This window comes from Kogia breviceps, chromosome X (assembly GCF_026419965.1).
Source record: "Kogia breviceps isolate mKogBre1 chromosome X, mKogBre1 haplotype 1, whole genome shotgun sequence".
In the NCBI taxonomy this organism is placed as follows: Eukaryota; Metazoa; Chordata; class Mammalia; order Artiodactyla; family Physeteridae; genus Kogia; species Kogia breviceps.
The window spans coordinates 69864698-69887303 of NC_081330.1; the positions used below are offsets into that span (position 1 = coordinate 69864698).

The 22606-nt window shown below is 41.5% G+C and overlaps 1 long non-coding RNA gene across 6 annotated transcripts in view; it reads left to right on the forward strand.

Moving 5' to 3' along the window:
- The first annotated feature begins 1776 nt into the window (after positions 1-1776).
- The window catches only part of LOC131748390 (uncharacterized), a 30990-nt gene continuing 10160 nt past the window's right edge, over positions 1777-22606 (forward strand). The window contains exons 1-3 of one of the 6 annotated variants that reach the window (XR_010838719.1): positions 1777-2555; positions 19705-19790; positions 22096-22233. This is a non-coding gene — a long non-coding RNA (uncharacterized lncRNA). Of the gene's footprint in view, positions 2556-14720; positions 18250-19704; positions 19791-22095; positions 22234-22606 lie in introns of those variants that run through there. The other 5 variants (XR_010838720.1, XR_010838716.1, XR_010838715.1 and 2 more) reach the window with 5 other exon arrangements.

Consider the following 22606-nt stretch of genomic DNA (forward strand, 5'->3'; position numbering starts at 1 on the left):
TCATTTTTTTTCTGCTGACTGAAATGATATCAAAATGTTTGCCACTATTTACTGCCTTTTACAGGTATGGCTATTTTTCAAATATACCGTGATCACTACAGTAATTTTAAACTCCATTTAAATTCCACAATTCTCACTAGAGAGATTTGACATGCAAGGCAGTCTTGTCAACAGAGATATTTCACTAAAGTGCAACCAAAATTATCTGAGTCCAAGGACCTCTACTGTGGGATCCTCTTGCTGCCACTAGTTTTTAAACCAAAAGCAAAGAAAACAACATCCCTCAATCTCAATTTACCACTCTATGCAACGAAAGACTCCTTTTCCTCTATTTGTCTCATTAGAAACTTGTGAAAGACTAAATTAGGGTGAAATTTTAAAGACTTTCAGAAATATATATATATATTATATATATATTTTATATATATAATATATATATATGAATCCCATTTCCTTCTCCAAATCTGGAAAGCATAACAAATTTGTTTGTAGGCGTTTGCTTCATAGTTTAATTTTTGAGTGTTGAGGAAAGGTCCTGTGGAAAATTACACTACTTTTACAATGCAATATCCTTCATTTGGAATAAATCAGATTACCTTTTTGTGTGAACCAAGAGCACTTAGAAGATGGAGTGTGTCCTTTAAGGAAGAAAATTTTGCACTTTATTACTTATTTGGAGAATGGAGGGCATCCTTACCTGATACTATTTCGGTTAATAGTTACACTTTCCAGTTCAGCCACTGGGAGGGCAATGTATCCTTCGATTTTCTAGGAGTTGTGTGTAATACTTAGTTTCCATCGTCTCCCTCAGTTTCTCTATTGTTTCTCTGATAAACCGGATAGGATGGTTTAGGAGATTAATTGCTTCTCACCTAAATAGCCAGCTTTCTGGGAGAAGCTTTGGCTTTTATATGAACATTTTCCTACCAGTTATTGGCAGCGAGTGAACTTCGCTACTCTACTCTTATGACTGCTTCATTGTTGGGGTCATCAGATTCACGGAGGAAGTAGAAAAATACTAAAGATTAAGGTTTCACAGTTTAAAAATTACAAATAATATAGATTATTTAGGGGCTAAATCGGCATTCTGTGAAATGTCTTTTCCTTCTTCTCTCTTGTTCACTTAGAAGCACTTCCAGTCTTCTATTATCAGGGGCCACACAGGCAGAGTGCTGGAGTAGAAAATACACTGACTCAGAATCACGGTGTGTGACTTTGAGCACATCGTGTAACCTTTACGGGTCTCTTTTTCGAGTAAACCTTCACTATCACATTAGATAACGGAAGGGAAAGTCCCTTGAAGAGGGTTCTAACCTTAATGTATTGCCCCTTCCTAGCTTCTTTGGTTCAAACGTTTGGTGGGGCAGTTATACATTCTGTCTAAATGAGGTATTTGGATACTTTATTAACATATCAAAGCTCTACTTCCCCTTTCCTCCTATTTCAAAACCAAATTAAACTAAAACCTTTTCATTTGCTATACTGTTTGTGGAGAATTTTAACATCAGTTATCTAATTTGATTTACTCAACGTCCCTATTTTACAGATGCGAACCCATTGAAAACCCTTTGAACTTGTGGCTCCTAGACTAGAAATGAAGTCTACCTCCAGTCTAATGTTCTTTTTAGTATGTTGCTGGTTTTTTTTAAATCTCTCTTTTTCTTGTTACTGGGTAAATTTTTGAGCTGGCTAAACTACAAATATGTCTGGCTTTCAATCTTCTAGGCCACTCCTCTTCTACTCCCTCCGCCCTCAGTCCCCTCCCTCTCACTTCTTAAAGCTCTGCACTTTGCTGCGACCGCCATATTTCTTCTTTTCCCGGAGTAGAAGCTTGCTCATATTGGATCTCTTTGCCCGTGTGGTTCTTTCTGGAACATTTTCCAGCCCCCAACCATGCCTTATGGCGTATTTCTTTTAAAAAATTCACCAAAAATTCATAAAATATTTTAAAAAATCTGAAATTTCTCCTAGTATTTTCTTGACACCTCGCTATTTTACAGATATTTGGGGTATTTTTAGGCAGTTTTCCATTTTAAAGGAATTTTTCTTTGGAATGATTTTTGGTTGACTCCTCTGGTTTTTTGTGGTTTAGTTTTCTTTTTCTCCCCCTTTTCTATATTTTGCCCATCGGGGCTGTGGATACCTGGTTTTAATATTGTTATTTTTTTGCCCATCGGGGCCGCGGATACCTGCTTTTAATTTTTTTTTCCCTTAGCCCATCGGGGCCTCGGATACCTGCTGTGTACCCCCTCTCTCCCCAACCCTCTAGCCCAACGGGGCAATGGATACCTGCCTTTTTTTTTTTTTAATTTATTTTTTGGCCCATCGGGGCCTTGGATACCTGCTTTAATTTTTTTTCCCCTTGCCCATCGGGGCCTCGGATACCTGCTTTAATATATTTTTTTTCCTTGCCCATCGGGGCCGTGGATACCTGCTTAGATTTTTTTTTTCATCGCCCATCGGGGCTTTTTATGGATGGAAAAGTGTTGGGTTTTGTGGTTCGTTGTGCTATCTGGAATGTCTACAAAATGTTGCTGCTAATCGTTTGGTGTTGTGTGAGTGGACCTACGGCTTTGGCTGGGAGATGACTTTGCAGTTAGGCTAGGGGGTTGGTTAGGCTGGGGAGGAAAGATGGCGGCCACTTTAGAATTGCCGCCCAGCTTGGCTGAGGGCTAGTTGTTTGTGCTAAGTATAAACTAGGAAGGTAAAATGAATAGTGGGACAGGCAAAGGAAATGATATGCATTGCATGAGTTAAGTGTTTTGAATGAGCTGATTTGGGTCATCTTAGGAGTTTTGCATGAATTGTGGTATCATGAGGTGGAAAAACAGGATCATCCTGTGTCACATTACAAAAGGCTAATCGAAAATGAGAGGGAGAGGACCTAGGCGCAGGGTTCAAAATGGCGATTTTGACTAAGCAGCATTGCTTAGCATGGCTCTCTGCTTTGTTAGAGTGTTCAAAATGGCGGATCCACTTTGCCGCAGTGTTCCAGTGGCGGGAAGCCACATCATGGGTGTCTTTGTTCTAGTGTGCAGCATGGCGGTGGAAATATTCTGTTGCATAGTAAAAGATGGCGGTTTAAGTACTTGCCGCAGTCTAAAACATGGCGGGCCTTTGTCTTTGCCGTGTGCATTTCCTGACAGGTTTTGCCGCAGGGACAATATGGCTGACCTTGTCATGTGGATATCATGGCAGTTTGTCACGTGGGTGTCATGGCAGGGGTGAGCGACCGTTACATTCTTGGCGGGCTTTGCACCAGGAGGGCCTGCCGCATTGTTAAAGATGGCGGGCTTTGCCGCGAAAAAGGGAAAGGAGGGATTGGTGTTGGATTGCCGCATGACCCACCCAATCAGAAAGGATGGTGGAATTGGTCGCAGCCAGTTAGTGGAGGATGGAATTAGACCGAGTTAGCATAGCACCTCGCTACCGTCTCTATTCAGCCAGTCAGGACCGGCCACGTTTGTACTACTCCCAGTGGGTGGTACCAAGGTCTTTCCAAGGACATTTGTCCTTTCCACCTCCCTCCCCTTTCACTTGCTCCCTCCCCTCCAGCATTGCCACTTGCAGTGCAGGATATTAGGTTGTGCGGGCTGAACTTCATGCCATTCCTCTGCATTGGTGCCGTGGCCTAAGGCTAGTGTACTACCCGCCCCCGCCAACCCCGCCTCTGCTCTTCTGTACTTTGGCCAGGGGCAGTGCTCCATGCCTGCCAAGTGTGAAAATGGCGGTGAGTCGTGGCAAGGACCAGAATGGATCGCAGATGATCGTTGGCCAACAGGTGGCAGAAGAGGAATCCCTGCCTTCCTCAAGAGGAACACCTACCCCGTGGCTAATGCTGGGGTCGGATTTTGATTTCTATTTGTTTCTTGGATGTCAGTCATACATAGTTTGATTATGTGGTTTGCTAGTGTTCAATTTAAGCCTTAAGGGACTACTATGGAAATGTATTTAGGGGCTTTATTTGTAGACTTCAGTTACATTTAATTGTTTTTCATGTTTGAGTTCCTTTAAAATTCCTTAAAGTTTTCCGTTTTTTTTTCTACAAATTGCTTAGACTTTTTGTGTCTTTAGATATTAAAAGTAAAATAATAAGACATTTAAATTTTTTTACTGTTTTTTACTTGGGGGCTGACTTAATAAACTACTTCCCTTTGGATTTTTGAAGAGTCTTATAGCACAGAAGTAGTTAATTAAAAATTTAACGTTATAACTGAATGTAAAAAGGAATATTTGAAGGTCCACTCCGGTCCAGGCCTTGCTTTGGTCCCACCCTTAATGCTGCACTAATTGACTAATGACCACCCTATCTGCAGGAAACTTGAATTGCTGTGGCCTTGCTTCTTCTATTCGAACTTATTGTATTGGAGTATTATTGCTCATAATTTCAATTTTCTGTGGTTCCTTGCCTCCACAGCCTCTAGTTCCACCCCAGCCCTGTTCCCAGCAACCCCCTTTCTGGCCCCAGCCCTGGCCCTAGCCCCAGCCCCGGCCCCAGTCCCGGCCCCAGCCCCGGCCCCAGCCCCAGCCCCGGCCCCAGCCCCGGCCCCTGGCCCTGCCCCAGCCCCAGCCCCTGGCCCGGCCCCAGCCCCTGCCCGTGCCCCAACCCCAGCCCCAGCCCAGCCTCAGTCCTGTTTCTCCCTAAAGACCGTGAAATTTGCATTGATACAGTGCTAAAAATAAGTTGTCCGTTGCTCACCCAGTAGACTGGGATACCCTGTCTGCCTCTAGCATTGCAGATCTTGAATGCTGACTACCCGAGTCACCATTTTCAATTAATGTGCAGAATCCCTTTTGTCCATTGTCCCATGTTAGAACAAAGAATCCACACACCCTTTGCATTAATGTTAGGAAATGTTAATTAATTGAGAGCTTTCATAAGTCTAGTTACTCATAATCTTCTCAATCCCCTGTCCTTAAGGAAGGAGAAACCATTCCTCTGTCATTGCTGCAGTAGTCACAATCCCAGTTTTCTGGACAGTGCATATATACTGTGCTGACCACCTAAACTCTTTGCACTGAGTGAAATTCTAATTGTTCATAATCCTGCCCATTGGATTAGATCCCAGTCAAAAACCCTTTTGCATTCAGCAGGGGGCACAGAAAACCCAGATTTTTTTGTTCCACAGTTAATGTGCTCAGTCCCAATTGTCATAGCCTTGTCCATTAAACAAAGGCATCCTACCAATTTTGCCCTGCTTTTCGGGAGTCCTGCTGTTCTTGGACAATTAAAGTACCGAACTGTACATCGTCTTCCCCATTAATCAATGACCCTCCATCCCATTCGCATTGCTATTAGACAGTGCTGACTACCTGAGATCATCTTCCTTGAATTATTAATAAGAAGAATCCCAATTGTTCATTACACAAGTCCTTTGCAACTTTTTTGCACTATAGCAGAAGTGCTCATCCTCAAAGTCCTTTACTTTGGAATATTAATGGATACAATCAGTTAGTCATGGTCCTGCCTAACAGGTAAGACCCACCCATGCTCTTCATTGCTCCTAGGCAGTTCGGACTACTTATCACTTTGCATTAATATGTAAAATCCTCATTTCCCATGATCCCACCCATTAGTCCAGGATATCCCTTACCTCTGTGCCATTTCTTTTGAGGAGTTGTGATTACCCAAAGTCCCTTCTCTTATTAGACAATTGGTGTTCATAATTGCATATATCTATGGTCCCATGCAATAAAAAATGAAATCCCACACTCAGTGGAATACTGCTAGGTCGTGCAGATTGATTATTCAAGAACTCAGCTTTTGGACAGTTAATTTGCACAGTTGCAGTTGTCCAGAGTCCTGTCCATTTTAATGGGCCACTGTATCCCATTTGCATGCTATATGGGTCAAACTCTCAAGGAACCTTCTCTTGAATTGATAATGTTCATAGTTGCATTTGTAAATGTCCTGTGAATTAGTCACACCCACCCGCTTTGTATTCCAGCAGAGGACCCTTACTACTTAAGAACTCTGCACTAGGACATTTTATGTGCACAAACCTAATTATTACACCTGAGCCTTTTGTATCAGGAGCGCTGCACCATCTTTACTTCTGAAAGGTGCTAATTATCTAAGGCCATTTCCTGACACTGTTCATGTGCAAAATTGCAGTCCCAATGACTCCTTTCTTTAAACTAGAATCCCATCCCCAACTAACTGCCTTTGCATTACAGCAGAGGATACTTCAGGGAGTTAATGGGCTTGATTGCAGCTACAGACCCCTCTGTTAGTCTAGCACCCATTCCCCTCCTAGATGATTTGCATTACTACAGGCAGTACAAAGGACTGATAATGGACTTACACAGCTACAGTCCCTTATGTTAACCTAGGAACTCATCCCCACCTAAATCCCTTTGAGTGAGGAGGGTACTTCGAGGGTACTTGGAACTGTTAATGAGCTTTATTGCAGCTACAGTTCCTTTTGTCACTCTAGAATCCATTCCCTTCCTACTCGATTTGCATTATCACAAAGGGCACAAGGGACTGTTAATGTGCTTAAGTGGAGCTACAGTCCCTTATGTTAACCTAGGAACCCAACTCCTTTTGCATTAATGCAGAGCCTACATGGACTTGTTAACGGGCTTAATTGTACTGCTGTCCCTTCTGTTAGTCTAGAATCCCATCCCTCCTACTCAATTTACGTTACCCCAGAATGTATGAGAGACTGTTACTGTGCTTGAATGCATCTGTAGTCTCTTATGTTTACCTATGATCCCATTCCTATCTAAATCCCTTTGTATGACTGCAGAGGGTACTTGGGACTGTTAATAGGCTCAATTAGAGCTACAGTCCCTTCTGTTAGTAGAGTCCCATGTCCTCCTACTCTATTTGCATTACCAAAAGGGGGAAAATGGACTGTTAATGGGCTTTATTGCAGATAAGATCCCATCTGTTAATCTAGAATCAGTTTCCTTCTTATTGGATTTGCATTACCACAGAGGGTACAGGGACTGTTAATGTGCTTAAATGCAGCTGCAGTCCCTTATGTTAACCTAGGATCCCATCCCCAACTATCTCCCTTTTCATTACTGCAGAGCCTACATAGAACTTGCTAATGGGCTTAATAGTACTACTGTCCCTTAACTTAGCCTAGGATCCCATCCCCTCCTAATTCCCTTTAGATTACCAAAGAGGACACAAGGGGCTGTTAATGTGCTTTTAAATGCATGTACAATCCTCCCCCCCTTTCTTTAACCTAGGATTCCATTCCTACCTCACTCTCTTTTCATGACTGCAGAGGGTACTTCTGACTGTTAATGGGTTTTATTGCAGCTACAATCCCTTCTGTTAGTCTAGACTCCCATTCACTCCTACAGGATTTACATTTACACAGAAGGTACATACAAAGGACTGCTAATGTGCTTAAATAGAGCTACAGTCCCTTATGTTAACCTAGGATCCCATTGCCACCTAACTCCCTTTTCATGACTGCAGAGCCTACATGGACTTGTTAATGGGCTTAATGGCACTGCTGTCCCTTCTGTTAATCTAGGAGTCCATCCCACCTACTCAATTTGCATTATCCCAGAGTGAACAAGAGAGTGTTACTGTGTTTAAATGCATCTACAGTCTCATGTTTACCTATGATCCCATTCCCAACTAACTCCCTTGCACTACCACAGAGGGTACAAGGGACTGTTACTGTGCTTAAAAGCAGCTACAGTCCCTTATATTTATCTAGGACCCTATTCCCGCCTGACTCCCTTTTAATGACTGCAGAGGGTACCTGGGACTGTTAATGGGCTTTACTGCAGCTACAGTCCCTTCTGTTAATCTAGAATCAGTTTCCTTCGTACTGGATTTGCATTACCACATAGGGTAACGGGGGGGAGGAGGGACTGTTAATGTGCTTAAGTGGAGTTATAGTCCCTTATGTTAACCTAGGATCCCATTCCCACCTAACTCCCTTTTCATTAATGCAGAGCCTATATGGGACTTGTTAATGGGCTTAATTGCACTGCTGTCCCTCCTATTAGTCTAGGAGCCCATCCCTCTTACTTGATTTGCATTACCCCAGAGTGTAGAGACTGTTAACGTTCTTAAAGGCATCTACAGTCTCTCATGTTTACCTATGATCCCATTCCCATTTAAAGCTCTTTGAAGGACTGCAGAGGGTACTTGGGACTGTTAATGGGTTTTATTGCAGCTACAGTCCCTTCTGTTAGTCTAGACTTCCATTCACTCCTACAGGATTTACATTTACACAGAAGGTACATACAAAGGACTGCTAATGTGCTTAAATAGAGCTACAGTCCTTTATGTTAATCTAGGATCCCATTGCCACCTAACTCCCTTTTCATGACTGCAGAGCCTACATGGACTTGTTAATGGGCTTAATGGCACTGCTATCCCTTCTGTTAATCTAGGAGTCCATCCCACCTACTCAATTTGCATTATCCCAGAGTGTACAAGAGAGTGTTACTGTGCTTAAGTGCATCTACAGTCTCATGTTTACCTATGATCCCATTCCCACCTAACTCCCTTGCACTACCACAGAGGGTACAAGGGACTGTTACTGTGCTTAAAAGCAGCTACAGTCCCTTATGTTTATCTAGGACCCTATTCCCGCCTGACTCCCTTTTAATGACTGCAGCGGGTACCTGGAACTGTTAATGGGCTTTACTGCAGCTACAGTCCCTCTGTTAATCTAGAATCAGTTTCCTTCTTACTGGATTTGCATTATCACATAGGGTAATTGGGACTGTTAATGTGCTTAAATGGAGTTATAGTCCCTTATGTTAACCTAGGATCCCATTCCCACCTAACTCTTTTCATTAATGCAGATCCTATATGGGACTTGTCAATGGACTTAATTGCACTGCTGTCCCTCCTATTAGTCTAGGAGCCCATCCCTCTTACTTGATTTGCATTACCTCAGAGTGTAGAGACTGTTAACATCCTTAAATGCATCTACAGTCTCTCATGTTTACCTATGATCCCATTCCCATTTAAAGCTCTTTGAATGACTGCAGAGGATACTTGGGGGAGTTAATTGGCTCAATTAAAGCCAAAATCCCTTCTGTTATTCGAGATTTCCATGCCCTCCTACTCCATTTGCATTACCAAGGGGGATACAAGGAAATGTTAATGTGCTTAAATGCAATTACCTAGGATCCCATCCCCACCTAACTTCCTTTTCCTGATTGCAGAGAGTACTTGGGACTGTTAATGGGCTTAAATGGAGTTATAGTCCCTTATGTTAACCTAGGATCCCATTCCCACCTAACTCTTTTCATTAATGCAGATCCTATATGGGACTTGTCAATGGACTTAATTGCACTGCTGTCCCTCCTATTAGTCTAGGAGCCCATCCCTCTTACTTGATTTGCATTACCTCAGAGTGTAGAGACTGTTAACATCCTTAAATGCATCTACAGTCTCTCATGTTTACCTATGATCCCATTCCCATTTAAAGCTCTTTGAATGACTGCAGAGGATACTTGGGGGAGTTAATTGGCTCAATTAAAGCCAAAATCCCTTCTGTTATTCGAGATTTCCATGCCCTCCTACTCCATTTGCATTACCAAGGGGGACACAAGGAAATGTTAATGTGCTTAAATGCAATTACCTAGGATCCCATCCCCACCTAACTTCCTTTTCCTGATTGCAGAGAGTACTTGGGACTGTTAATGGGCTTAAATGGAGTTATAGTCCCTTATGTTAACCTAGGATCCCATTCCCACCTAACTCTTTTCATTAATGCAGATCCTATATGGGACTTGTCAATGGACTTAATTGCACTGCTGTCCCTCCTATTAGTCTAGGAGCCCATCCCTCTTACTTGATTTGCATTACCTCAGAGTGTAGAGACTGTTAACATCCTTAAATGCATCTACAGTCTCTCATGTTTACCTATGATCCCATTCCCATTTAAAGCTCTTTGAATGACTGCAGAGGATACTTGGGGGAGTTAATTGGCTCAATTAAAGCCAAAATCCCTTCTGTTATTCGAGATTTCCATGCCCTCCTACTCCATTTGCATTACCAAGGGGGATACAAGGAAATGTTAATGTGCTTAAATGCAATTACCTAGGATCCCATCCCCACCTAACTCCCTTTTCCTGATTGCAGAGAGTACTTGGGACTGTTAATGGGCTTTGTTGCAGGTACAGTCCCTTCTGTTAGTCTAGAAGCTGTTCCATCCTACTCCATTTGCATTAACACAAGAGAGTACAGGGACTGCTAATGTGCTTAAATAGAGCTACAGTCCTTTGTGTTACTCTAGGATCCCATTGCCACCTAACTCCCTTTTCATGACTGCAGAGCCTACATGGACTTGTTAATGGGCTTAATGGCACTGCTGTCCCTTCTGTTTTCTAGAATCCCATCCCTCCTACTCAGTTTGCATTACCCCAGAGTATAGGAAAGACTGTTACTGTACTTAAATGCATCTACAGTCTCTTATGTTTACCTATGATCCCATTCCCACCTAACTCCCTTGCACTACCACAAAGAGTACAAGGGACTGTTACTGTGCTTAAAAGTAGCTACAGTCCCTTATGTTTATCTAGGACCCTATTCCCACCTAACTCCCTTTTAATGACTGCAGAAGGTACTTGGGACTTTTAATGGGCTTAAATGCAGCTACAGTCCCCTGTCTTAACCTAGGATCCCATCCCTAATTATCTCCCTTCCATTACTGCAGAGCCTACATAGGACTTTTAAATGGCCTTAGTTGCACTACTGTCCCTTCCGTTAGTCTAGGATCCCATCACTACCTAATTCCTTTTAGGTTACCAAAGAGGATACAAGGGACTGTTAATATGCTTAAATGTAGAAACAGTCGCTTTTTTAAGGTAGGATCCTATTCTCACCTAACTCACTCTGCATTACCACAGAGAGTACAAGGGGCTGTTATTGTGCTTAAAAGTAGCTACAGTCACTTATATTAACCTCGGATCCCATCCCCAACTATCTCCTTCTTCATTACTGCAGAGCCTACATAGAACTTGCTAATGGGCTCAATTGTACTACTGTCCCTTATCTTAGCCTAGGATCCCATTAGAGCTAATTACCTCCTAATTCCCTTTAGATTACCAAAGAGGACCCAAGGGACTGTTAATGGCTTTTAAATGCAAGTACAACCCCCCCCCACCCTTTTAACCTAGGATTCCATTCCCACCTCACTCTTTTCATGACTGCAGAGGGTACTTGGGATTGTTAATGGGCTTTATTGCAGCTACAGTCCCTTCTGTTACCCTAGATTCCCATCCACTCCTACATGTTTGCGTTACCACAGGCCCTATAAGGGACTGTTAATGGGTTTAAAAACAGCTACAGCTCTTTATGTTAACCTAGGATCCCATCCCCACCTAACTCTTTTCACAACTGCAGAGGGTACTTGGGACTGTTAATGGGCTCAATTAGAGCTACAGCCCCTTCTGTTAGTCCAGATTCCCATGCCCTCCTACTTAATCTGCATTACCAAAGGGAGTAAATGGATTGTTTATGTGCTTAAATGGAGCTACAGTCCCTTATGTAACCTAAGATTCCATTTCCACCTAACTCCCTTTCCTGACTGCAGAGGGTACTAGGGACTGTTAATGAGCTTACTGCAGCTGCATTCCCTTCTGTTAGTGTAAATTCCCATCCTCTCTTACACGGTTTGCATTACCACAAACTGTATAACTATTAATGTGCTTAAATGCAACTACAGTCCCTTATGTTAACCTAGGATCCCATTCCCACCTAACTCCCTTTTCATTAATGCAGAGCCTACATGGGACTTGTTAATGGGCTAAATCACCGTTACAGTCCCTTCTCTTAGTCTAGATTCCCAACCCCTCCTACAGAATTTACATTACCACAGAGGATACAAGGGACTGTTAATACAAGGGACTGTTAATGTGCTTAAATGCAGGTATAGTCCCCTTTATTGTTTCACCTAGGATCCCATTCCCAACTAATCCCCTTTGCATTACCACAGACTGTACAAGGGACTGACTGTTAACATGCTTAAATGCAATTATAATCCCTTATGGTAATCTTGGATTCCACCCCCAACTAACTCCCTTTGTATGACTGCAGAGAATACTTGGGACTTTAAATGCGTTTGATTGCAGCTACAGTCCTTTCTGTTAGTCTAGGATCTGTTCCCTTCCTTCTTGATTTGCATTACCAGAGAGGGTAGAAGGGATGGTTAATGTACTTAAATGGGTCTACAGTCCCTTATGATAACCAGGATCCCATTTCCACCTAATTCCCTTTGCACTACCACAGAGGCTACACAGTACTGCTGAAGTACTTAAATGCAGCTACAGTCCCTTATGTTAACCTAGGATCTTGTTCCCACCTAACTCCCTTTGCATGACTGCAGAGGGTATTTGGGACTATTAATGGGCTTTACTGAAGCCACAGTTCCTTTCCCTAGTCTAGGATCCCATGCCCTCCTACAGGATTTACATTACCACGGAGGGTACAAGGGACTGTTACGGTGCTTAAATGCAGGTAGAGTTCAAGGATCCCATTTCCATCTGCCTCCATTTGCATTACCAAAGAGGCTACCAGGGACTGCTAATGTGTTTAAATGCAGGTACAGTGCCTTGAGTTAACCCCGAAATCCCACCTAACTCCCTTTTTATGACTGCAGATGGTAATTGGGACTGTTAAACTTTAATGCAGCTATGGTTTCTCAGTCTAGAATCCCATTCCCTCCTACTTGATTTATATTACCACAGAGTGTACAAGGGACTTTTAATGTGTTTAAATGGCACTACAGTCCCTTATGTTACCTATGATCCCATTCCCACGTAACCCTTTGCATGACTGCAGAGAGTACTTGGGACTGTTAATGCGTTTACCTGCCTATACAGTCTCATCCGTAGGTCTAGATTCCCATGCCCTCCTACTCAATTTGCATTATAAAAGAGTGTACAAAGGACTGCTAATGTGCTTAAATGCAGTTACAGTCCCTTTGTAAGGTGGGATCCCATTCCCACTAACTCCCTTTGCATCATCCCAGAGGCTACAAGGGACTTTCAATGTGCTTAAATGCAGGTACAGTCCCTTATGTTAACCTTGAAATACATTCCCACCTAACTCCCTTTTAATCACTGCAAAGGGTGCTTGGGACTGTTAATGGGCTTCATTGAAGCTGCTGTCCCTTCTGTTGTCTAGATTCCCTTTCCCTCCTTGATTTGCATTACCACAGTGTACAATGGACTGTTACTGTGCTTGAATGCAGGTACAGTCCTTTTTTTTAAACCTAGGATCCCATTCCCACCTAACTCCCTTTGCATTTCTGCAGAGGGCACTTAGGACTATTTTAATTGGACTCCTGTCCCTTCTGTTAGTCTGGGATCCCACCCCCTCCTACTTGATTTGCGTTTCCACAGAGGCTACAGGGGACTGTTAATGTGCTTATTAAATGCAGGTACAATCCCTTATGTTAACCTAGGATCCCATTCCCACCTATCTCCTTTTGCATGACTGCAGAGGTATTTGAGACCTTTAAAGTGGTTAATGGCAGCTGTAGTCCCATCTGTTAAATGTACTTTCTCAAGCACTCCAATTCCCTCACGTAACTTGGGAACATATTTGGGACTGTTAGTGTGCTCATTTTTAGCTGTGGTCCCTTCTGTAATTCTAGGATCTCATCCCTTTCTACTCATTTGTATTACTTGTTGGTATTGGGACTGAAAGGTGCTTAAATGCAGCTGTAATCCATTTTGTTAATCTAGGATTCCATGCCCTCTAACTCCCTTAACATTACCTAGGAGTGTATTTGGGACTGTTGAAGTGCTTAACTGCATCTGTGGTCCCTTCTGTTAGTCTCACTTCCCATGCCCTCTTACTCCCTTTGCATTACAGCAGAGGGCACTTGGGACTATTAAAGTGTTTAATTGCAGCTGTGGTCCCTTCTCTTAGTCTGGGGTCCATGCCCCCCAGCTTTGTTTGCATTACCACAGAAGGTACTTGGAACTGTGAATGTGTTTAAATGCAGATGTGGTCCCTTTTGTTAGTTTCAGATCCCATGACTCCCTTTACATTACCTGGGAGGGCATTTGGGACTGTCATGATGGTAATTGCACCTGTGTTCCTGTGTCTAGGATTCCATTACCTCCTTCTCCCTTTGCATTACATGGGAGTGTTTGGGGGACTCTTAAGATGCTTAACTGCAACTATGGTCCTTTCTGTTAGTCTAGTTTCCAGTCCCTTTCTACTCTCTTTGCGTTACCACAGAGGGTACTTGGGACTGTTGTGGTGCATCCCATCCTCTCACACCCTGTCAGCATTACAGCATAGGGTCGTGAACACCAAGGCCCCTTCTTTTCACTGTTAATGCACAATTGTATTTGTCCTTCTTCCCCTGCAGTATATAAAGACCTCACTAATTTCCCTTGTATTCAGTGGTGGATGCCCTATACTCAAGACCTTTGTACTAGAATAAAGTGAGCCATGATAATTGACCACACATATATCTTTCACTTAAGTCCCTTGTACTCTCTTTGTTTTATAAGAAGATGTATTAATTACCTCCATTACTTTTTCTGGGAGTATTTACATACAAAATTCCAATGTTCAAGGCCCTTCTCTTTAAACGAATATCCTTCCCTTTCTGTATTATATCAGGGGATGTTAGTGACTCAGAGTCCTTCTCTTGGGACTCATTGTGCATGTGCCCTCGTGACAAGCTAATATCTTGACTTCTTAGTATTATAGGAGGGACTACTGACTAGTTTCTCTTTTGGACAGTTAATGTGCAAAATTACACTAGGATCCCATCCCATTTCACCTCCTTTGCATCAGGGGTCCTGATCAACTGTGGCTGCTTTTCCTCTAGAGTTTAAATGTGCATAATTTCAGTAACCCATGCTCCCTTATGTTAGATTAGGATCCCATTTCCTTGCCCCATTTACATTACTGCAGGGGCTTCTGACTAGCCAAGATTCGTTTTCTTGGACTGTTAATTTGTATACTTACATTTGCTCCTGTACCTGTACACCAGGTAAGGACCGTCCCCATTCTATTTATATTCCAGCAGGAGGTGCCTACTACTCAAGATCTTACACACTACTGCAGTTAATGTGCACAATCTTAATTGTCTTGTACACATTCTCAGTTGTCCACAACTGTGCCTTTTAGATCAGGACTCCACTTATTGAAGCACAGGTTGCTTACTACCTTAAAGCCCTTGTTTTGGGACTGTGACTATGTGTAATTACAATTGTCCATGGTCCTTTGAGTTAACTTGTGTCCCTGACTCTTTTTACACTCTTTGCTTTACTGCATGGGGTACTGTCCACTTAAGGCCCCTTTCTCAAATACGTGTAATGACAATTACATTAGGATCCTTCCCCGTCAAACCCCTTTGAAGTACCACAAAGAATTTGACCCCTAAGGTCCCATTTCTTGTCCTGTTATTGTATTTGTCTGGGTTCCTGCGCACTAGACAAGGACACCTCTCCATTCCCTGTCCTTCCAGCAGGAAGTGCCCCCTCCACAAGACTTGTTAAATTTGGACTGTCAAGGTGCACAATTGTAACTGACCACAACCAGTCACCTTGGACATTAATGTGCATAACTGCACATGGCTCATCCCATATGGATAAGATCCTATCCTCTCAGACCTCTTTTGTAGTACAGCAGGGGTACTGATCACTAAGCCCTCTTTTATAGCTTGTTATTGTGCATAATTGCATTTGTGCATGTTCCTGTACAGTACATGGGGACACCTATCTCCCTACTCCCTTTGCCTTCTAGCAGGGAGTGCCCGCTACTTTAAGATCCTTATATTTGTACAAGGTATGCAATTTTAATTGACCACACCATGTCCCTTCGACATTAATGTACATAATTGCAACTTAGTTCATCTTATCCTGTTGCCCTCCATTTGCAGTATACCATGGTTGCTGACCCCTAAATCCCCATTCCTTGGCCTGTTAATGTGCATAATTGCATTTGGTTCTTGGGCAGTAGACAAGGATCCCCTCCTCCCCACCATTTCCTATGCCTTCAAGTAGGTTGTGCCCACCACCAAGACCTTTCTATTTGGACAGTTAATGTGCAGAATTGCAGTTTTCCACAATCCTGTTACTTCTAGGACTATTTTATCTCCTTTGTAATACTGCAGGGGATACTGTTTTCCCCCAAGGTCCCTTCTAGTGGACCGTTAATATACATAATTGAAATTGTTGTCTTTATCAGTAGACTGTCATATCTCCTCAGCTAACTATCATGACCTCAGCTCTTGGACAATTAACATGCACCAATAACATCAAAAGTATGATCATTAGATAGGACCCCTGTACCCTCACTGTATACATCAGGGGTACTGACTAAGGCCCCATTTTTGGACTGATAATGTGAATATTTGCAATTATCTATTCTCCCTTCTTATTAGAGTAGGATAGCATCCCCTTGCACCCCTTTTGCATTACAGCAGGGGCTGCTAATGACACAAAACTTCTACTGGGACTGCTGATGAGCACAATGGCAATTAGCAATGGGTTTTTCCTCCCTGGCTTTGTTAGGCAAGCATTCCTAGCTCCAGTTTCCCATGGCACAATAAAGTATAAACACTGCAGTATGCTGTGAACTTGTCCATCAAACAGCGACCCATACTCCCACTCCTTTTGCATTGGCTCCAGTGTATCAAATTCCAAGTAGTCATAGTCTTGCCATTATCTTCCCTCTCCAGATCCCTTGCCTGCCCTTGGACCCTTCTTATGGAATATTACTGCTCACAATTTCAGGTGTCCATGTATCCAGATAAGATTGTGCTCTCTTGCCCCTCCCGCTCCTGCCCTGCCCCTTTTGCATTGTTGCTGGGAAATGTTGACTGAGCAAAATGCTTTTCTCTTGGACTTAAAACGTTAACAATCTCAGATGTCATTGTTTTGCCCATTTTGAATTTCTGTAATACCTTGGTTGTACTTTCTTTGGTCCGGCCCATTAGAAACGGACCCTTCCACTTCCTTCTTTGCATTACTTCTGAGTAGTGCTGACCTCCCACAACCCCTTTGGTGTTTTAAACACAGTATTAATTGTCCCATGTTTTAGCCCATCAGCCCCAGATCTCCCTACCACTTTGATGTTGTGTTTGTGCAGTATTGACTAACAAAAGCAGGCCTGAACTAGGTGGCTGGGCCTTCACTCCTTTTCCTGCATTTGTTAATGATCCCAGTTCCACTTATCTTCACATTCTGGGGACAGGAACCATTCCTGCCCCCCTCTTACTGCTTTACTAGGCAAAATGCCCAAGGCAAGATAGACCCAAGGGAACTGGACTGCTACCCTTTATTCTGGGTTTTCATTATACATAAGTATCAATTGAAAATTGTCTCCCCAGGAAGGAAGTTTAGCACTATCTGTGCATTCTTCCTTTCAAAGCAGATTGCCTGGCTAAGAATCTCTCCTCTCCTCTTGTATATTGCCATTGTATAGTGTCAACTGCCAAGATACAACCAAAAAGTTGCTGTTAATTTTTTATGTTGTAAGGAAAATTGCAAGGTAGAATTGATAACCTGGTCATTGAAATTTTGAAGTCTAAAAACCTATTTATACCATGTACCTGATGACCAGTGTCTCTCATTTTACTAAGGGTGGTGGGTCTGTGGATAGACCACTGTGACTTTGATATTTTAGTATGATCAAAGGTGTTCTAGAGTGGAACTCTTAAGACCAGTATCTTTGGGCTCTTACCACCATTTTCAAACCATTCCTTGTGTGGGCTTCAACAATTTTCACTTTTAGAAATAAACTTCCTAATCCTTAAATTTTTTCATCTGGAGCTCCAACCAGCCCCTTCTTATTTCAAGAAGGTTGCTGTAAAAAGATAAAATGAGAGAACATATGCTGAGGTGCTTTTGAAAACCATAGATCAATTTATTTGATTAATCTATTACATAAAATGCCTCCTGTTTAATTCTGCTAATTTAAAGTAGCCTAAAGCACCACATTGAAGTGAGGACTTAGAAATGATGGAAGCAGTTTCCCCATTTTATATGAAAAGAAAAATAAGCCAAGATCTAATCATTCTTTCGGATATAAATTTCAACAGTGAGATAGTTGCCTCGTAAAAATGAATAATATTCCAGCTCTAGTGTACAGGGTGTTTGGCAGAGAAGTATTTAATATGGAACTGCTGGAGCAAATAACTAGTTATCACTCCAGCAGTTCTTTGTAATCACTGAGAAAGGATACTCTTCTCTGAGAAGGATGTCAAAAGATTCGCCCAGCTCAGGGTGCTGTTTGCACTACTAGCTCCTTGGACAGCTGTAAGAAGTCTGGCTCTTTAGAATACTGTAAGTACTACTTTGTAGTTATTAAGTAATCTTTTCCCTGTTCTGTTTTCTTTCTTTTAGATGCTATCCATAGAAAAGTCAGAGGGTCCTATAAGTCTCCTTCCATGTTTCTCCCTCATCTGCAATTTATATATCACCATATGAGTTAAACAAAATTACAGAGTTAGTATTGTGTATCTGGCCCTATGCTCGGTTACACTGAAGTGAGGGGTAGAAATGATATAGTCCTATATAATCTCATCCCCAAGATGGTTGTCTTGTTAAAGGAGCTAATATAAGCACACTTGAAATAACTCTAGGATATGATAATCAAGTGCTGTCTTGTGTGAATTATAAGTTATAGAGCTTTAAAAAGGGAGCACACTAGGGTTTGAAGTTAATAGGATAAACTTAAAGGAGCTGGGTTAACTTTTTGTCTTTGGTCCAGGACGTGATTAATAAATATTGCAGCCATCTGGGTAGTACAATTTGTTTATTTTAATGTTATTTGGTTTTTACCTCTTTTGGAGGCATGGAAAGTGATTAGAGATAAGGCCTAGCCCAGTGTGTTTGGCTATATGCCAAGGCTGACAAATTGTTGATTGTTAATTGTTTGAAGCTTATGGTTTTCAAGCTCTAGGGATTGGGGGTATAAATCTGATGTTAGATCTCTGCCCAAGAACAGATGAGAGTAGCAATGTCTTTTTAGTTTGAGATATTTGTGGAACCTGTTTGGCAAGAGGGCAATGAAGAAGTATGTTTTATAAGAAAACCATGACCTCGCCTACTTTATGATGAAGTTGATATAATGTTCTTCCCTCTCGCCTTTTTCAACAGATACTTTGCTAAGCGAAAAAGCTTAGCCTCTTTAATGTTAAACAAACACAAAGATCCAGCTGAAAAATATTAACATCAAATTTGAAGCATTTTTTTGTGCATATACATGTATCCCAGCAGGAGCAAGAAGAATCATATTAATGAGCTGGGCTTCTCTTACTGCCCATTTTAATTCATATCCATATTTCCTCACTTGTTTTCCCCCCCTGCCAATGCCTAAAGACATTATTTGTCTGACCGACTGGAGGTAATATACAGATGGTCCTGAGCCTTCTTGGAAACATGGTCTATGCCATTGTTTCTCAAACTGAAGTAACTTGTCAGGATTCAACACCTTTTAAATAAACAATTTTTTTTTGAGATCCTAAAGAGTATGTGTTTTGAGGAACACTGACTTAAAGTTATTTGCGATATAAACATGTTTTCCAATTTCAAGATATCTTTGTCAAAGATATATAATTTTTAAAATAATTTATGTAGAACTTGGGGATCCATGAGAATATATCCATAAACCCCCAGGGATCTTATCACCCCAATTTGAGAAACACTGGTCTATGCTTATGAAATCTGTTATTGCTGCTAATCAAATTATTGTTCAATATTAATATACAACTATATTTATTGGAATTTGTTTTAAAGGGATGATCTGAGCTGGTACCCCCACTCAAGAGGAAGGATGGATCGATTTTAGGTGGATTGAAGCCTGCCCTAGACAGCATCCAAAGGTTAATCTTGGAGTTGTATTTCAGTTCATTGCTTGAAATAAAATCTCTAGCAGTTGTAGAAAGGGATGCTCTGGGAATGTGGGCATTTTCAAACTTGAGATAATCCTTGTGCAACAAATATTTATTGGACCAGGCACTGGAATAAATAGTAAAACCGAACACATAGTTCCTGTTCAGGACTTTGCTATCTCATGGAGGATGCAGAAATGAACAAATCATTATGGTGTTGGGCAATTTGATGAGTACCTTAAAAAGTTTGGGAAATTCTGTGGGGCAAAGAGGAAGAAGAGTGGGGGGAAAACACTCTTACTAAGCAAAGTGATAGCAAGGGGAAAATGCAAGGTGTGCCTAGGGAGCACCTTGATCAGTTGGGTCAGGAGCTGTGTAAGCCGAGGGCTTACAGGCACTACTCCAGTATTCCTTGCTTTTTACAAATGCATTTTAATGAAGCACTCGTTTTTCTTGGATGGAATGAATCACTATTCTTTTTCATGGGTTTGGGGGCAGAAGGAGTGAGATGCTGGCAAAATTATGAAAAAAGTTCTGAACTGGGAATAAGAACACAGCTTTTGGTCCTGGCTCTGACATTGGATGAAATCACCATCTATCTCAACTTCAGTGTCAAGGACTGCTGATGAATTAAGACAGGGACTTGAATTAAATACCTCAACCCCTGAAAATTACATTTTATCATTTTCAAAGGATCAAGAAAGGAAGCACTTAAAATTTTTTGGCATTTCTCTAAATGATTATTGTGATTTCTGATTTTCCTCCTTATAAAACCTTAATATATAGGATTGGAGAGAGTTTTCTGACCCTGGTTTTGTGTGTCTTTTCCTATATCCCCCTTGAGCTTTTCTACTGTCTTTCTGTAGCTTATCTATACATTTCTCTAACCACCTCCCTAAATCATAGAAGATCTTAAGACCCAGGGCTGCTATGATATAATTTCTTTTCAGGGTAGCTGGGCCCTGATCATCAAATGTACACTTGGATGGGAGTTTGTGACTTGAAGTAAAGAATTAAAAGTTGATCTGTGGTGGCTGCTAAAATATTATATGTGAAAGCATCCTGGGAAAATTTTTTTACCAGCTTAAAGAGAAGGAAACTGATATCTGAACTTAACTAACTGTTCCCCCAAACCTTATAAGCTCTGATGCCAGAGTATAGTTGTGTATGGTTAAACAGAGTTAATGCCTTCCTCTGCCTCAAGTCTTAAGGACTCATTTGGAAGAAAACTATTTTCCCGCTACCATATTTTTGGCTACAGACAATTAGCACTTAACACTGGTGTCTTTCAAAATCCAACTCAAGTTAGATCTCAAGTATTTGTATGAAATTTAGCTGACATGCTAAATTTAACAAAACTAGAGGGCTTTGATGCTAAAGTAGCCATACTCAGTAAATATGCTTCAGAGTGGCTCAGAAGACCTGGAGAGACTGGAATAGTTGTTTCCTTTTAGGTACCTTAACTAAGCAGTGTATAAATGAATTTGAGCTTGGATTCATTAATTTTAAGATTCTCTGGGTAAATTTGATTGCATATGGATTGTCCACTTAACTATCATTAATGGAGTTTCAAGAAGGAGCCAGAGTAGATATGTATAAATATGTATGAACTACCATGTTTAACTAGAAGTCTTTAATTAGCAATGAAATATCTAAGGTTAAGTAAGGATGGGGAAGGATGTTACCAAAAGACTTTGAAGCTTGTTCTCATATTGGGAACATCATAGAATACCAGTTTGGCTTTATTGGACATCTTATCTAGAGAATAGAGTTGAATAAGTGATCTTTCACAGACTAGGATTTGTTTGATATTGACATAAAGGTCCTTATAATATGGTAATTCTTGATCAGGGATCTGGAAGCCATACCTTGTGCTTTCCACACCATACCATAACATAAAAAGTGCTTTCAAGATTGCAAACCTGACTTAGACCTGTTTCAGTGAGCTCCTATCCTATAGTAAGGGCAGGTAGCCAATTATTAAAAATGGTCAAGGCAATTGTACTTCCAGGCAGTAGTAGAAATTGCTCTGTTACCTTGTATCTTGAAGTATTTTCAGCATCTTTAGGCCACAAATTTAGTCAGCCCTTAAGGTAGCTATTGGTTTGACCCATAGGACCTTAAGGACCTTAAGGAGACAACAGGCTAGAGAGGAGAGACAGGAGACACCTATATCTAATGCTTCAGGTTACTGCTTCTTAATGGCTTTTTTTAGTTTTGTTTTGTATTTATTGATTGTTGTTGAGGTTTCCTCAGCAGTTTTGGTATCTTACTGAGCCCTGTCTTTCTTCTCAAGGACATTCTGAGCATGTGAGACCTGAGGAACTGCAAGCAGCTTTAAGAAGCTCTACATTCAACAGGTCTTTCCTTTTGAGAATCTGGATAAGCTCCAACCAACCTAAGAGGATGGCTTGCCGGCTCCTTGGAGAAAAAGGTAGTGTAAGGAGCTTATTACTGTGTGAATTCTGTCTTTGGGTTTAAGGGCTTTAACTTCCTGCACTTCTCCTTTTTAAAACAGAACATGGACCAATTTTCATCAATTTCTACACAGTTTTTTCTTTTTTGTCTTTTTGGGCATAAGGGTAGAATAACAGAGATCCAAGGGCCTGTGTAAGCTACTTATTGGACCCCTAGCCTTCTGTTCCTTGTTTTTCCTTTTGCATAGATTTGCTCAGTTGTAATAACTGGGGATTTATACACCTGTAGCCATTCTTGATTTTTCTGAATATCCTGGCACTTTGGTGGTGCCTCATTTATATAAGCTGTTCAAGAAATGTACCATGTAGACTGAGTAGAAAACAGTTCTG